Genomic DNA, 18,020 nt, shown 5'->3' on the forward strand with positions numbered 1-18,020 from the left:
TAACTTTTCTATCCCATGTGCAATATACAAGATGCAAATTGATAATGCTTTGTGTGACCTAGGGGCTAGTGTTAGCCTAATGCCATACTCGGTATACCAAAGACTTGGGATGGGGGAACTTCTACCCACCAACATCACCCTACAATTGGCCGATCGCTCTATTAAATTCACAAAGGGTAAGGTAGAGGATGTTCCTCTAAGGGTGGGGAATTTTGTAATCCTGGTGGATTTTGTTGTGTTAGAAATGGATGAAGATGTTAACATTCCAATAATTCTTGGAAGACCTTTTCTTGCTACTTCGGGTGCTTTAATAGATGTTAAAAGTGATAAAATTTCACTAAAAGTAGGAGATGAGGTGATAGAATTTGATTTGAATGAGAGCATGAAATATCCAAGCTCTAGTCTTGATAATTGCATGATGATTGATACTATTGATTCTATTGTAACTTCTATGCATGAGCACTTGCTCACTACTAACGATGCCCTTGAGAATGTCCTTTTGAACAAGGAAAAGATAGGTGACCAAAGCAAAGAGATGGCATTGTATGAAGAGATGCTTGAAGGAAGTACGGAATCAAGCGATGAGCAAGTGTGCATGGGAATCACAACACATGATGCATTAGAAGTAGCTACCTCAAGAGAAGGTAAGGGTGTTCCAATGGTAGAGTTGAAACCTCTACCATCACACCTAAGGTATGAGTTTTTGGGCCCCAATTCAACTTTTCCAGTTATTGTGAATTCTTCTTTGAACGAGTGCCAAACTCAAATGTTATGTGGTATTTTGAGAGACCACCAAGGTGCTTTAGGCTATACCATAGATAACCTCAAAGGTATTAGTCCCAATTTATGTATGCACCACATAACACTTGAGGAGGGTGCTAAGCCTTCCATTGAGAGGCAAAGGAAACTCAATCCTCAAATGGGGGAGGTGGTGAAGAAAGAAATCACCAAACTCCTTGATGCCGGCATCATCTTCCCCATTTCGAGTTCTAGATGGGTTTCCCCCGTTCATGTGGTCCCTAAAAAGGGAGGAATGACCGTAGTTGAAAATGAGAATGGTGATCTCATTTCAACTAGAACGGTGACCGGTTGGAGGATGTGCATAGACTATAGACGTCTAAATGCATCCACCAACAAGGATCATTTTCCTCTCCCTTTTATCGACCAAATGCTTGAAAGACTAACCAAGCACAAGTATTATTACTTTCTTGATGGTTATTCGGGTTTCTTTCAAATCCCTATAAACCCGGATGACCAAGAGAAAACAACTTTTACTTGTCCTTATGGAACTTTTGCATATAGGAGGATGCCCTTCGGGCTTTGCAACGCACCGACAACCTTCCAAAGATGCATGATGAGTATTTTTGGGGACATGCTTGAAGCCGAAATGGAAGTTTTCATGGATGATTTCTCGGTAGGGGGCCTTTCATTCGAGGATTGTTTGTCCAACTTGGGCAAGTGCTTGACAAGATGTGAGAAGGTCAATTTGGTTTTGAATTGGGAGAAATGCCACTTTATGGTGGAAGAGGGAATTGTCATTGGTCACAAGATTTCAAGCAAAGGGATTGACGTCGACAAGGCCAAAGTTGAAGTGATAGAAAAGCTTCCGCCACCAATCAATGTGAGAGGAGTAAGGTCATTTTTGGGGCATGCCGGGTTCTATAGGAGATTCATCAAGGATTTCTCACAAATTGCTAGACCCCTAAATGCTCTTCTTCAAAAGGATGCCATCTTTATTTTTGATGAAAAGTGTCTCCAAGATTTCAAAAAATTAAAGGAGGCTTTAATCTCAACTCCAATTGTGCAAGGGCCAAGATGGGATTTGCCATTTGAACTTATGTGCGATGCAAGTGATGTTGCGATTGGAGGAGTATTGGGGAAAAGGGTAGAGAAGAAGCTTCACGTGATTTACTACATGTCTAAGACCTTGAATGAAGCTCAACGGAATTACACCACAACGGAGAAAGAGTTTCTTGCCGTGGTTCATGCTTTTGAGAAGTTTTGGAACTACCTCATTAGTTCCAAAACTATTGTTTATACCGATCACACAGCCATTAGGTACCTTATTGCAAAGAAAGAATCCAAGCCACGTCTTCTTCGGTGGGTCCTATCCCTCCAACAATTTGATGTTGAAATCCGTGATAAAAAGGGGGCCGAGAATGTGGTTGCGGACCATCTTTCCCGACTAGAGAATGTGCAAGCTAACGATGATGAAATCCCTATATGTGATGAATTGAGAGATGATGTGCTTTACATCTTGAATGAAAAGGAGCTTCCTTGGTTCGCCGACTTGGTGAACTACTTGGCTTGTGGAGAATGCCAACCTGTAGACACCCATTTGTGTCTCCCCAAAACCAAACCCAGTGATGAGTGCCTTTCACGTCGAATCATAATAGAATGAAACGAAAGTGTGGAAAGGTCTAGTGTTGCGGAAAGTTTTATTTCTTTTCTCTTCTCCCTAATTTTGAAAACTTTATTTTAAGAAAATAGCCAATCCAGTTTGGTTGGTCCATGATATGGGTCCAATAGTGGTGTATTTGGATGGGGCTTGCAAAGACCTTTCCAACGATATATTATAAGCCCAATTCCGATGAATATTGAGGAGATTATGGCCAATTTACTAAACTGGGCCCGGTTTGAGCTTTAAGTACGGCCTAATGATCTAGGGGAGGGCCTAATATAATTTATCATTCCTAATGCAATTAGGAATGGTTTTAGTCTTCTAGAACATTCTAGAGGGTTCTTATCATTCTTAATTCAATTAGGACTCTTCAGAGTTTTAATCAAGATCAAATAGCATTTTCGATTGGAATTATATTATTTTATCTTCCAGTACAGGAAATTTATCAGATTTTCGAAAACGCGTTGAAAACCACTTTGGCGTCCAACCCCAGGCCTTGGCGCTTGGAACCAGGATTGGCGCCAGGCGCTAGCCATTGGCGCCTGGCGCTAGCCACTGGTGCTGGCGCCAACTAGCCAGGGCTGACGCCAATGTTGATTTTCGATCTTCAGACTCTGTTTTGTTAAATTATCTTTTTTGGATGATTTTCTCTATAAATATCGTATCAAAAACTCCGTTTTCATTCATCAACTCTCATCAATTCTCATCAACTCTCTTTATTCACCAACTTTAATCTACAATTCATTCATCAATTCTCTTTATTCATAAATCATTCATCAATTCTTTTCAATTCTTTTCATTCATTCATCAATTTTCAATAATATTAATTCATTGGCATTCTTTCTTAATTCTTTCTTGCTTTTTAATACAAAATTCCGCATTCACAAGATCTAGAAACACTTAGCCATATTCGAAGTTGCCTTCGCCCTAGACGTGAAAGGTTTAATTTCTGAGGGTTTGGTCCCAAATCTCTCTTTCAATTATTTAATTTAATTGTTTTGATTATTATTTTTCCTTGAAGTTTCTAACGTGTGTATTTTGTTATTAGAAAGAGGTACGAGGCATCCAAGTAAGTACTTTAATGGTTTAATTGATTTATGATGTAGATATCATGTTTATTGTTATTATGATATTCCTAGTATCATGTCTAGGGTAATTTTAATATTAAATATGATTGCTATGATGCCTTTTATTCTCTTCCTAATATTAATTCATGTTAGTATCATGTTAGGGTTAAAGATTTTATTTTTATTGCTTAGTGACATGCTAGGGTTTTTTATTAATCTTGTTAGTATCATGCCTAGGATCTTGCTATTATTATGCTCTAATATTAACATGAACATGATTATGATTATAATTGTTATAATTTATGATGATTGTGAATATTATTATTATTATTATTATTATTATTATTATTATGATGATTATTATTATTATTCATGATGATTATTTATTATGTTGCTTGATGCTTATTATTTATTGTTATCGCTTGATCACCTTTGATGCATGTTAAAGGGAATTTGGTATTTGCAATCACGCTTAATAAGATAATTAATAATCTTGTTAGGTTAACTTTGATTATAAATTCAAGTGATCGCCAATAATAGTTTGTTTGTGCATTAATGTTCAACCAACATAGATTAAACAGGTTTAGGGTTAATCCTATTGATTGCATGTTAATCAGAAAGCGCACATGAATACGATCAGAATAAAGTAGAGGCCTATTATTAGGGCAGGTTCAATCTCTTTTAGGTTGGATTTGTACCTTCATCCCCGAACCCTTATTTGGTTCATGACCTTATGGAGTTGACAATCTCTTGGATCGTTAAGGGGTGTAACCTTCACCTCGTGAACGGTTTACAAGTTCCTTAAAAACTTGTTGGCGACTCTTTTGCTCTATCTTCTTCCCTTTTGGACGCCACCGTACTTTAGTGTATGATCACAGTGGGGTTCAAGCTAGTGGGATTTTAAAGGCTTGAAATTATTCCCTACACCACCCGATTTCTCCAAGAATCAAAGGAAGAAGCTAAAAAGAGAAGCAAGACATTTTGTATGGGATGATCCCATTCTCTACAAACGAGGAGTAGATGGTTTGCTCCGTAGGTGTGTCCCGGATGAACAAGTGCAAGGAGTGCTCAAGATGTGCCATTCCGATCCATGTGGAGGGCATATGGGAGCCAACAAAACAGCATTGAAAATCTTGCATAGCGGTTTGTGGTGGCCTCACATCTTCAAGGACGCTTGGGGATTTGTGAAGACTTGTGACCGGTGTCAACGAACCGGCAACATATCCAAGCGCAATGAGATGCCTCAACAACCGATTCTTGAGCTTGAGGTATTTGATGTATGGGGTATGGATTTCATGGGGCCATTCCCAAATTCTCATGGAAATCAATACATACTTGTGGCGGTCGACTATGTATCAAAATGGGTGGAAGCCATTGCCTCCCCAACTAATGACCACAAGGTTGTCATGAAGATGTTCAAAAAAGTCATATTTCCAAGATTCGGTATTCCAAGGGCGGTGGTGAGTGACAAAGGTTCACATTTTGTTCATAGTGCTTTTCAAAAGATGCTAAGAAAGCGCGAGGTCCACCAAATATTCGGCCTTACCTATCATCCACAAACAAGTGGACAAGCGGAAGTGTCTAACCGTCAAATAAAGCTAATCCTCGAGAAGACGGTTGCTAAGAATAGGAAGGATTGGTCGGAGAAGCTTGATGACGCTCTATGGGCATATAGAACGGCGTACAAGACCCCAATAGGCACAACTCCATACCGTCTAGTGTATAGAAAATCTTGTCATCTACCGGTGGAGCTTGAGCACCGAACCCAATGGGCGATCAAGAAGATTAATTTTGACTTGGCTAGCGCGGGAGAGCAAAGATGGCTTGATTTGCATGAGCTTGAAGAGCTAAGGTTGGAAGCCTATGAGTGTGCTAGAAACTATAAGAATCGCACTAAGGATTGCCACGACCGGAACATTGAAAAGAAAGCATTTCTAAAAGGCGATAAGGTACTCCTCTACAACTCTAGGATGAAATTGTTTCCCGGGAAACTTTTATCAAGGTGGAGTGGACCTTTTGTTGTCAAGGAAGTGTTTCCTCATGGAGCCGTGGAAGTATGGGATATGGACGGCAAGAGATCTTTCAAGGGGAATGGGCATCGCCTCAAGCTTTACTACGAGGGTGCTCATGTAGGTGTTTTAGAATCAACTCAATGTAATCTTACCTCCTGAGTGTGGAGGTCGTCAAGCTATTGACGTTAAAGAAGCGCTTCCGGGAGGCAACCCGAGTAAAAAAAAAAAAAGGGGGAGAAAGAAGGAGAGAGAAGAGAGAGTCAAGAAAATAAAAGGAGTGAAAAATAAAACAATGAATGAGAGAAGAAAAGAATAAGAGTGTTGGGAATATCTGATTTTGGCCAATATTGTTGAATTTATGTTCTTGTGGTTTTGATATAGGAACTTGAAGCAAAAAGAGCCGAAGAAAACAAAACAGGAAGCTGTTATCAGGTAGGAGCGGGCGCTCCTATCACTAAGCACGCCCGCTCCAAGCTTATTGAAAGAAACAGTGAGCTTCAATACTGGTAGGAGTGGGCGCTCCTGGGAAACTGCACGCCCGCTCCACGCTGGATTAGAAATCAGAATCAAAGAACTGCATGAGGAGCGGGCGCTCCAACACTACTACACGCCCGTTCCTGTCTGGGTTAGCAAACAGATTTCAATCATCAACATTGGAGCGGGCGTTCCACAATCATTACACGCCCGCTCCTGGCCAATGCCGTAGCCAAAATTGTTTAAAGGAGCGGGCGCTCCATGACACCTGCACGCCCGCTCCTAGCTGGGTCAGAAAAGGCAGATTCACTACTTTGGTTTGGAGCGGGCGCTCCATGATCTCTGCACGCCCGCTCCTAGCTGGGTCAGAAAAGGGCAGAATCTTAACTTCGGTTAGGAGCGGGTGCTCCATCCTCTCTTCACGCCCGCTCCTATCTGTCCGGGTAAAAAAAAAAAAAACCTCACTTTTCCCCTCATTCTTCACCACTCATTCAAACATTCATACTCTCTCTCCTCCTTCCCATCTACTTCTCTCTCTAAAAACCTCATATTCTCCAACTTCTCTCTTCAATTTCATCATCAAATCTCAATATTTTTCACTAAAAATTCACAAAATCCTTTTCTCCACTAAATTCTCTATCCAACAACACAAAATTTACACAAATTTGAGCACGAAAATTTCAAACCCTATAGCACCACCATTGAAAATCGAAGGAAAATTTGGATCTTTTCAAGGAATTGGAGCAAAGGAAGCAAGAATCGAGCAAAACTTGGAAGTTCTAGAGTATTTTCATACTCTAGTTGGTAAATTCTACTTCCCTACTTCACTTTCCCTCTTCAAGTTTTTCAAATTTGTTTATTTCATAAACATTGTGTAATTAGTTGCATGATTAGATGATTTCAAACAAAGATGGTTGCTAATTGAAAATGGTTGATGGAAAATTGTGATTGATTGTTGGAGTAGTGAAATTGTGGTGAATTTTTGCATGTGATTGGTGTGAACTTGAAGTTCATTGTTGATTGTGAAATTGTGTGTTGGAAAATCCTTGTTGGTTGTGTTGGTATATATATTGAGTTCTTGAAACAGGTACTTGGATTAATTTGGGGGTTTGAAGTTAAGGAGGTTGTGTTTGGTGCATTTTGGTGTTTGTGTGAGGTGTATTGAGTGACCCCCTTTTTATTCCTTATTCTGCATTTGTCAAAATGGTACTAAGATTATTTAGAGGTGTGGGAGGAAAGAAGAGAAAGACTTCCGACATCCAAATACCCGAAAACCTAAACCAAAGCCAAACACAAAACCAAGACAATGGTCCTCCTCCCATTAGAATTCCCGAAAAATTCAAAAAGTATCACTCCGAGCTTTCAAAACGAAAAATCCTTCCTACGAGATTTTATGACCAAACAGCTTGCCATCTCTTAGGTATAGATGAAGGAATTTGGCGAGTGGCCGATAATTTCGGATGGTTAAACTTCCTCAAGAAGAGGGAGCTAACCTACGAATCGATCACTCTCGAGTTCCTTTCAACCCTAACCATGCGCCGAATCAATGGTGAGGGAGAGCCTCTTGAGTGTGAAATTAAGTTTAAACTTTTCAATCAAGAAAAAACTTTAACCTTAACTCGCCTCAATGAAATATTTGAGTGGCCCGTATATAATCAAATAGACAACCCCGATAGTTTCTACCTTTCTAGCTACGAAGAGCAAAATTGGTGGAATACTATTGCGGGGTATCCTAATTTCACCACCCGGTCTAGGAATGCTAGCCACATTGTCCACCCAGTACTCCGTATATTCATGAGAATTATGGGGTACGCTTGTTTCTTGAAACAAGATCTCGGGAAGTTAACAAAAGAGGAGATCAAATGCCTCTTTATAGCTTCCCGATTTGAGGGAGACCTTGAGGGTAATGTGAATATGGGATACTTGTTTATCCAAAGGTGCCTTGAGATTAAGAGGAGTACGGAGTTGAGAGGGGAGATAAAATGTGGTGGCATGATCACAATAATTGCCAAGGCTTTGGGTTTCACTAATTGGGTTGAGCAATTAACCCCGGTGAACGGGTCCAATGCCCTTGGCATTCCCGGACTTGCCTCAATGCAAATGCTTGTGGAACTCCGTGGTAATGTCACCACATACTCTTGGTTGGTCAAGGGTAAGCACCGTTGCATTCTCCCTAATGCGACGGTAATGAACACTGTGGGGAACACTTGGCAAGTGCCTATTGAGCCACTCCCCGCGAATGTTCCCAACCTTGACCAACCATCTCAACCTCGCCGCCATAGTATTTCTACCGTTCCTAGGTTTTTGGGCGGCTCCTCTTCTTCTTCTTCCTCCTTCGACCTTGAATCGGCCTCTCACCACCTAAATCTTTCCAACCAAAGAATTCTTCAAGAAAATGAATATCAAAGTTATGTGTCTCAAATGTCCTATCAAAACCAAGTTGAGAGGGGAGACTTTCTCCCCTATGTCAACTATCTTAACCGCCCCGTCCAAGAGGGGCCGGTTGCGGGTTGGAACAACAACCAACCCACCTACTCTTATTGGCAAGGACCTCGTAGCTCCGTTTCGGAGCTACGATCCTTCCCTCCCTACGATTATACACAACCCAGGGGTTGTGATTTTAGGGGGGACCCTTCTTATTACCACGTCCCCGAGACATGTGGTAATATGACTCCCGAGGAAATCGATAACCACCCCTTAAGGGGATACTTCGGGTTTCCACCCGGGTATGATGGTGGGTGGGGCACTAGTAATGCACCGGACTACGGTCACTATCGTAGTAGCCCCAACTATGATCTTCCTCCATACGTGGATCAACCTTCCTTTTCCGGCGATGTAGACCTCAACTATAACTACATGCCATCACCGCCTAGGGAGGATGATCGGGAGTAGCCTTTAGACATTTGTTTTTACCGTTCCCTTCTCTTCTTTTCCCATCATGTGTAACACCGAGGCCGGTGTCGAGTTCTAGCTTGGGGGGGGGAGATGTTTCTCATTGTGTCCATCTATCGTGGGAACGGTAATCAAATGTCTAGCTTGGGGGAAGTCTTGGGGTCTTTGTGTCTAGGGTAGCTTTCGGTTTTGATAGGAAATGTGCTTTCTTGTGATGCTTTTTGTGCTATGTATGGAGAAGTTTGAGATTGTATGTGGAATGTTTGGCATGAAAGGCTTAGTCTAGCCTTTGAGACTTGTGGTAGGATTCATAAGGTATTATGTAATAGTTTGCATGCCTATTTTAGGTTGGTTGTTGCCCTTTTCACGTTTTTATGGCATGCCTAGGCTAGAACAATTGCATATTGATGTTTTTGTCTCACTTCTCTTTATGTGTGTGCTATTTGGAGCATCTTATCTATGGCTTTGATATGATTATGCTTTGGTTGGTTTGCTTGTTGGTCGGTATCATGGGTTAATTGGCATTGTCCTTGGTCTCGCTTGATGATGAATTTTGATGATGATTTGTGTGGATTTATGATGATGGTTTCCCCTAATATCCAAATTTCTTTTTCTTATCCTCTAACCCCTCTAATATCCAAAACCCTAATATCCAAATTCTTTAATTAGTTTTCCTTTCCCCCATTTTCAGTTTTCTACTTTAAAAAAAAAAAAAAAACAGAGAAGAGATTTTGTTTGCCTTTGATCGGTTTGCAATGATGATATTGAATTGTATGTGGTGGATGTTTGTTTTCTTTTCGTAATAAAATTTCGAGCATGGTTTAGATGCCCTTGGTTGAACATAGAATTGGTTAGTTTAGGCTAGTGTGAGAATAACTTTCCCGAATGTACGAGACTTAAAGTCTAGGTTTGTGGTAAGATGGAGTCGCCTATCTCAAAGGAATTTGATCCCCGGATGGTAGTATTTGATCCCACATTGTTCCAAAAAGGTGAGGTTTTATTATTTTTCAAGCCTACTACATTTTGCATGAGTGGCAAGGATCCTCTTTGATTTGGTACCTAGATCGAGAACTTGAGTCTCAACTCCCAAGGCCGTGGCCTAAACTACTCTTAGTATTGATAAAAGGTGTCATGTAATGTTTATTCACAAAGGGTCAAGGCATATTATTTTCCTTATTTCTATTATTACCATTTCCATAGTTTAATTTTTAGTTCTCTATAATTAGTAGTTAGTGATGTATTCTCTAAAAAAAAAAAAAAAAAAAAAAAAAAGGGGAATGAATGAAGAATATAAAGAAAAGGGAAATAATGCGAAGAAGGAATGTATTGTCACCGCCCTAGCAACCAAATAAGCTTGGGGGTGTACTCTAAAAAGTTCATTCATAGTTGCAACTTGGGTCAAGGTTAGAAGCCTTTTTGGGTTTGCTATAAATGATACAATTTAGTTGGTTCATATTGCAAAACACTTCTAGTTTTATATATATGCCTTAACTTTGTGTCGTAGTCCTTGAGTCTTGTAATGATTAGGAGAGTAGCGGATGCCTTTGTCGGTGGAGGGAGTTGATTCGCAAGCATATGGAGAGGGTACTCTTTCATTGAGGTGTCGAGCGTTCGAAACCCGCTTTATCTATGTTTTTCCGGCTCCTTCGTGGAGTCACGAGACACTACCATTAGGGGGGATTTGAACTTTTTGATAGGGACGCGGTAAGATATGTTGAATAGGCTTGAGTTGAGTATTTTCGGGAAGGTTAGCTAGGCTTTGGCTAGTCATGACCGTGGTTGATCTTAGGCATATACCTCATGCTCGAGTTTTATTGCTTAAGGATTCTCATATCTATGCATGTGATTTTCTTTGAGCAAATTGATCTTTGGGTTTGTTTTTGGGCAATGTGAATTGCTTGAGGACAAGCATTTGGCTAGCTTGGGGGGATTTGATAAGTGGTTTTATTTGACCACTTATTGTGTTAATTTAAACCCGATTTTGCGATCATTTCCCCTCTTTCTAACCCAATTTTGAATGAAAATGTTTTGTCTCGGCTTTCCCCCTCTTGGTTTGTGTTTGTCCATGTTTTGCAGGTTTATGGACTCAATTTGGCAAGCTTTCGGTGCATGGTTTGTGTTTAAGGCAAGAGAATTAAAGAATGGAGAGGGCGCTCCAGGGGAGTGGGCGTGCACCTCTCCTGGAGCGGGCGCTCCTCGACTTTAGCAACAATCTGCCCAAATTCAGAGTCTTTTAGGAGCAGGTGTGCTCCTGACCAGGAGCGGGCGCTCCTCCCTTTGAAGTTGAATTCTGCCTATGCTGTGGAGCAGGGGAGCGGGCGTGCACCATGTGTGGAGCGGGCGCTCCTCCCTGACACTTTCAAATCTGACTTTTCATTGAAGCATCTGGAGAGGGCGTGCAGCCGAAAGGAGCGGGCGCTCCTAGCTTAGGAGCGGGCGCTCCTCGCTGGGAATCCGTTTTCTTTTGACGGTTTTCCCTATGTGTTTCGGGGAGTATAAATACTTCCCCTTTTAGCTCATTTAGAGAGAGAGTACAGTAGCCTAGTTTTCAGAAACCTCTCTTAGTTTGAAACATTCCTTTAAATTAATTTAGCTTAGTTTTCATCAAATCAAATCATTGTATTAGTGAAATTCAAGAATTACTCTCAAAGTTTGGCAATTTGTATTCAACATTTGAAGCTTCAATTAGTAATTTCTCCAACCTTTTTCTACTTAATTTCAGATTTTATTTGGTATTTGCATGTTATTTAAATCTTCTTAGTTCTTGGTAATTTGTTATTGGATGATAGTTATTTCAATTGTTAACCACTTTTCCCAAATTATTGAAGTAGTTAGAACCCTAATTCTTGATTGCATGTTGATAAACATGAGTTGTGAGTAGTCTTCTTGCTAGGGGTTAGGTGAAGCTCGACCTTTTGGGTTAACTATGCAAATGTGGGAGAAGCATTGATGTTGATTTTACATATAGTCCTTGCTATATCTTGTCTATTTTACTCCCCGTTTGCCTAATTTCCTTGGTTGAGTGGATCCCATTCCCTATTATCTTTAACTCATTGATTTAGAACCATAGTTTGTTTGTCTACTTGACAAACCCCAATTCACCATTGACTTCGAATTAGCTTAAGTGTTAAGATCTTTGGCAACCATATCCCGTTCCTTGTGGACCGAACTCTTACTTGTCATTATGCTTGGTTTGTAAGGTGTTTGTTAATAAATGTGTTTGATCGAGTGTGGAATGTGCGACCGTTCTAACGCCCATCAGACACCCAAGCCTTTTTTACCTTAGAACGGCATTGCGTGAATCTTGACTTATGGCATGCTTATGTGATTATGTGACTATGTGCAACGTGTTAGGATAGTCTTCTTTTTTCTCTTTTTAGTTTGGTCTAGGTTCCCAATTACGAAGTTGTCTCTTCGTGATTTAGCGTCATATTCAAAAGATAGCGTATTAAAAAAAAGTAAAAAAAAATCAGATAAAAAAAACGCTCGAATTTAAAAAAATCTACGAGCAGGTGGCGCGCGCAACTCAATTAGTTGCGCGACCCTTCCCAGCGCAAGTGATTTCGTTGCGTGCGACAGCCGCGCGCAACTGAGTCACTTGCGCGCGCCCACTGGACGAGTCAATTTTGATTTCTTAAAAAACAAATTGACTCGTCCGAAAAATATCTTCATTGAAGAATTGTTAAGGGCGATGTTATTCGTTTGAATATATTTTGCGTCTTTTTTTTCCTTTTTAAACAAGCATATCGATTTACTTATCCTCTCGTACTCCTTTAGGGCCGGTTTTCAAGCTTGGGAAAGAGGACCCCCGGGCACTAGCATTCTACGTTTACCACCCAAAGATCAACCCCTTTCAAGCCACTTTTCTTCGACAACTAATCCTATTCCAACAACAATGCCAACCATCGAAGAACTTCTACAGGATATTCTTCGTTTGAGGGAAGAAAAGGCTCAAGAGGCCGAGGAGAGAAGAATTAAGAAAATGGAAAAAATTGAAAAGAAAAATGCTGAAGCTTTAGCCTTGCAAGAAAAGATGGAACAATTATCCATTATAGAAAAGTCATTGGAGAAGCTAGTTCTTCGTTCTACGATGGGGAACAAGTACTTTGACGCAGAAAAGTTTGCTCCTCCTCCAGGACTTGTTTTACCGGAAAAGTTCGTAGCTACGGACTTGCCAATATTTAAGGTGACCAATAATCCACAAAATCATTTAATGTGTTTTACTGGCACTATGGCACTAAAGGGAGTTGATCCTAAGCTTTATGCTTTGACTTTTCCTTTATCCCTAGACCCAACCGTGAGAGAGTTGTATTATGGGCTAGATCCAAAATTCAAAGCAACATGGGAAGATGTAGTTTCGGCTTTCATTACCCAATATGAGAGTAACGTAGAGTTCAAGTCAACTTTACGTGAACTCGAGATGCTTAAGCAAGGCGACGATGAAGGTTTCCTTGCTTTCTATGGAAAATGGCGAGAAAAGGCGGCCCACCTTGCCCAAAGACCTCCTGAACTCGAGATAGTACAAAAATTCATTGACAACTGTCATGAAAAGTACAACAAACATCTACGTAACCTTGGTCTAGACACTTTTCAAAAGGTCTATTCTGTGGCTACTAGGATTGAAGATGATATTGCCAAAGAAAAAACAAACAAACCTCATCATCATCATTAACCTAAGAATAACTACAAGAAGGGGAATGATAATGCATCATCCTTTATTGACGTATTTGCGACTTCCACGCAATACAATGACACAACTCGATATGATGATCCTAGAAAAATATGGACAAAAGAAAGAAAATTTACTCCATTTCCTGTAAGCTATAAAGAATTGTTAGAAAAATTAAATGAAAAAGGCTTACTTGCGCCAACAGGGCCAACACCACTCCACCAGAAAGAAGATTTCCTCAATGGAATGGTAGTGCTTATTGTGCTTATCATAGAGGCGTTGGACATGATATTGAACGTTGCTATGTTTTAAAGCATAAAATACAAGATTTAGTAAACGATGGGAGAATTCCCACGCCTAAACCTAACAATAATGTATCCCCCTTAGGGGTGTTTTACATCGATGACGACTATATGGGAAGTGATATGTTCAATCCTTTGGACTATATCACACCTATAGGAGAACCTCTATCCACAATACTCATAGGGGCAACTAATGAAGTATGTGGACTATGGGACGACGACTTTCAAGACTTATATGTCTCTAAGTATGCCGCCGTCCCACCTCCATCTTGTTTACAAAATGAAACAAATGGAGCGCTTGATTGGAATCATTTCTTAGGGAAATCACAAGATTTATCGAATCTCTCCTTTGGAAGAACAATGGCATCAAGCACAACTCATGGAACATCTTGAAATGGAGGCACATCCAAAGCCTCTAGAAGAAATTTGGTTTATGAGTCCTACGACTAACCCAAATGAGATAGATCATTTAACTCATTCTGGGCGAGTCTACCAAGCACCACCACCAAACGGATCTTCGACCACACAAAATCAAACTCAAGGTCAAGTACAAAATCCAATACCTCCTCCACTTGAGGTGGAAGATCCATTGGTCAAACAACTTCGTCAATCCAAGCCGAATGTTAGCATTTGGGAACTCCTAAGTACTTCTAAAGAACATAGGAATTCTCTCATGAACGCTCTAACGGCTTTGTCTGTAAGCACAGACACAACTCCTCAGGATCTCGTTAGCTTGCTTACTAGCAAGAAATCCGACAAATCAATCATTTTCACCAATGATGATTTGCCTTCAAAAGACACTACCCACAACAATGCATTATACTTAACTGTGGGATACAAGGGATACAATATCCCTCTAACTTTGGTAGACAATGGGTCAGCTGTAAACGTATGCCCATTACGAACGGAAAAATACTTAGGCCTATATCCAAAAAATGATTTTCAATCAACAAAACAAAGCATTAGGGCCTATGATAATTCGAGAAGATCGGTGTGTGGAACTGTTAAGCTACCAATTACCACAGGCCCAATTCAAAAGATGGTTAAATTCCATGTTATAGACATAAAACCTACATTCAACCTTTTACTTGGACGTCCTTGGATACATGAGCTTGGTGCAATACCATCCTCACTTCATCAAATGATTAGGTTGAACTATCAAGGGCTTCCTATGACTATACATGCTTCTCCACTCAAAATAGCAATAAATTATCAATCACTCTTAGAAATAAACCATGATAATGATGAAGAGGACATGTGGGGATTCGCTGAGGAGCCAATCTTCACAATTGAAATGGAAGAAGACTTTGAAGAACCATTCAAGCTTGATCCATATTCCACTCGGATAGTAAACAACATCTTACTCAAGAGTAGTTACTTTCCTAGGATGCCTTTGGGAATAGGAATGAAGAAATCTCTCTTACTTCCTATCCCAAAGAAAAGCTTCTCCTTTGGATTGGGATATAAACCAACCAGAGAAGAATTGGAGTCTCACGATGCAAAAAACAAAGCACGTAGAGACAATAATAAGAAAGGGGATAATTACCTTACTCCCACCCTATCAACAAACCCTTAATGGGAAATTCATTAGGGAGGGAGAAGATTACCTATGCTACGACTTTCCGGAACCCTTAGTTTTGGAAGGAATCAAGAAGCCTGGATTTGAAATATTTCATGATTGCTACTTCTTGGATGACGATCTTAGTATCGTTAAATCAAAACACCCAACTCCAGGGTGCTATGATGGGCAAGCATTTAACTTGCTATTTAGACTAGAGCAAAATCATGTCGCTACAATCACCAATCAAAACGCCATTCAAGATGAAGCTTTTGACCCAACCTCGTTGATCACCCTTTCAAATGAAACTTTCGAGCATGGATGAAGGAAATCTTTCAAATGGACCAATCACAAAGGCGATAAATTGGAAATCGTCACAGGCGAAGGGAAGATGTTTGAAGAATCAGACAATGAATCTATTATAGACTCTAGGGAAGCTGAAAATTTAGGCCTTTTGGCCATTACTGAGTCTTTATTTTCTAGTTCTAAGGACGAAGATCCCAAAAAGGATTCTTCTCTTGATGTATTCTCTTTTGATTTTAATAATATGAGCTCTATTTCCGAGTATATGCCTTCTCTTGAATCTTTCGAATGCTATAACAATCAATCTAATGAAGATGATAACATTAATAAATTGGTTGAACTAATGAATGAACGAGAACAAAAGAACCCTATCGTTGAAGAAACTGAAATAGTTAATATAGGAACTAATGAAACTAAAAGAGAAGTCAAAATTGGCTTAACTCTAAATCCGGAAGAGCGATCGACCCACATATCAACGCTCAAAGAATTCGAAGACGTGTTTTCTTGGTCATACAAGGACATGCCTGGAATAGATAGGGAAATTACTAAACATACCATTCCCTTGAACCCTACCTCTAAACCAGTAAAACAAAAACTTCGACGAATGAAACCTAATGTTGCATTAAAAATAAAAGAAGAAGTACAAAAGCAGTTGGACGCCGGTTTTTTCGCGTATGTAATTACCCAGAATGGGTAGCGAACATCGTCCCAGTCCCTAAAAAGGATGGACGAGTTCGCATGTGTGTCGAATTTAGGGATCTTAATAAAGCTAGCCCTAAAGACGATTTTCCTCTACCACATATTGATATATTGGTAGATAACACGGCTGAACATGCGATGTTATCCTTTATGGATGGATACGCAGGTTACAACCAAATTTTAATGGCAAAATAAGACGAAGAAAATACATGCTTTATTACCCCTTGGGGTACGTATTGCTACATAGTCATGTCATTCGGTTTAAAAAATGCAAGAGCTACGTACCAAAGAATGGCTACGACTCTCTTGCATGATATGATGCATAAAGAAATAGAAGTGTATGTGGATGATATGATCATAAAGTCCAAATATAGAATGAGACATATAAAAGCTTTACGCTAATTTTTCACTCGCATAAAAGAATACAAAATGCGATTGAATCCACAAAAATGCGCCTTCGGAGTAACTTCTGGCAAGTTACTCGGATACGTAGTAAGCACACTTGGCTTCGAGATCGATCCCTCTAAAATAAAGGCAATTGTTGACATGCCTCCCCCTCAAATAGAAAAAGAAATTAGGGGATTCCTTGGCAAACTACAATACATTAGTCGATTTATCAACAAATTGACTATGACTTGTTAGCCAATATTTAAAAAATTAAAAAAAGAGGAGAAACATGAATGAGACGATCAATGCCAAAAGGCTTTTGAGAAAATCAAAGATTATCTCAAAAGTCCACTAATTTTAGCACCACCAGTACCCAAACTACCTCTTAGGCTATACATTACAGTTACAGAAACAGCCACAGGCGCCGTGTTAGCACAAGAGGTAGAAAAAGTCGAGCGTGCAATATACTACATAAGTAAAAAAATTCATCCAATATGAAACAAAATATAGCACCTTGGAAAAGACAAGCCTAGCATTAGTGTGGGAAACCAAAAAATTACGACATTATATGTTACCACACACTACTCATGTGATTTCTCAACAAAATCAGATAAAGTATTTGTTTGAACAACCACCCATACAAGGAAGGATATCTAACTGGTTTGGTGATGTTGGCTGAATTTGAGCTAAAATATATTCCTGAAAAATCAATGAAAGGGAAAGTAATTTCCGACTTTCTATCACAACATCCAATTCAAACAAGTCGTGCAGAAACTACTTATCTTCCGGATGAAGAGATTCTCATGAAACAAGATGACAAATGGGTAATGTACTTCGACAGTGCGTCCAATAAAACAGGATGTGGCGTAGGAGTGTTAATCATAAGTTCAGAAGGAGCACATACTCCAATCTCTGTTAAACTAGATTTTGAGGTTACTAATAATATCGTAGAATGTGAAGTGTGCATTATTGGATTAGAAGCAGCAGCTAGCATAGGTGCGCAAAAATTAGAGGTATATGGAGACTCCAGTTTGATTATAAATCATATACTAAAAAAATGGAAAATAAAGAACTCCACAATGATATTATACCAAGCACACCTAGAGCAACTCATCGAGTATTTTGAACATATTGATTTTAAATATCTCCCAAGGGATGACAATCAATTTGCAGATGCGCTAGGAAAATTAGCCTCAATGATCAATATTCCAGATCACTTAAATATGATGCCATTATGCGTTGATAGAAGAGAAGAA

The sequence above is a fragment of the Chenopodium album genome, chromosome 8, assembly GCF_948465745.1.
Source record: "Chenopodium album chromosome 8, dcCheAlbu1.1, whole genome shotgun sequence".
Lineage (NCBI taxonomy): Eukaryota > Viridiplantae > Streptophyta > Magnoliopsida > Caryophyllales > Amaranthaceae > Chenopodium > Chenopodium album.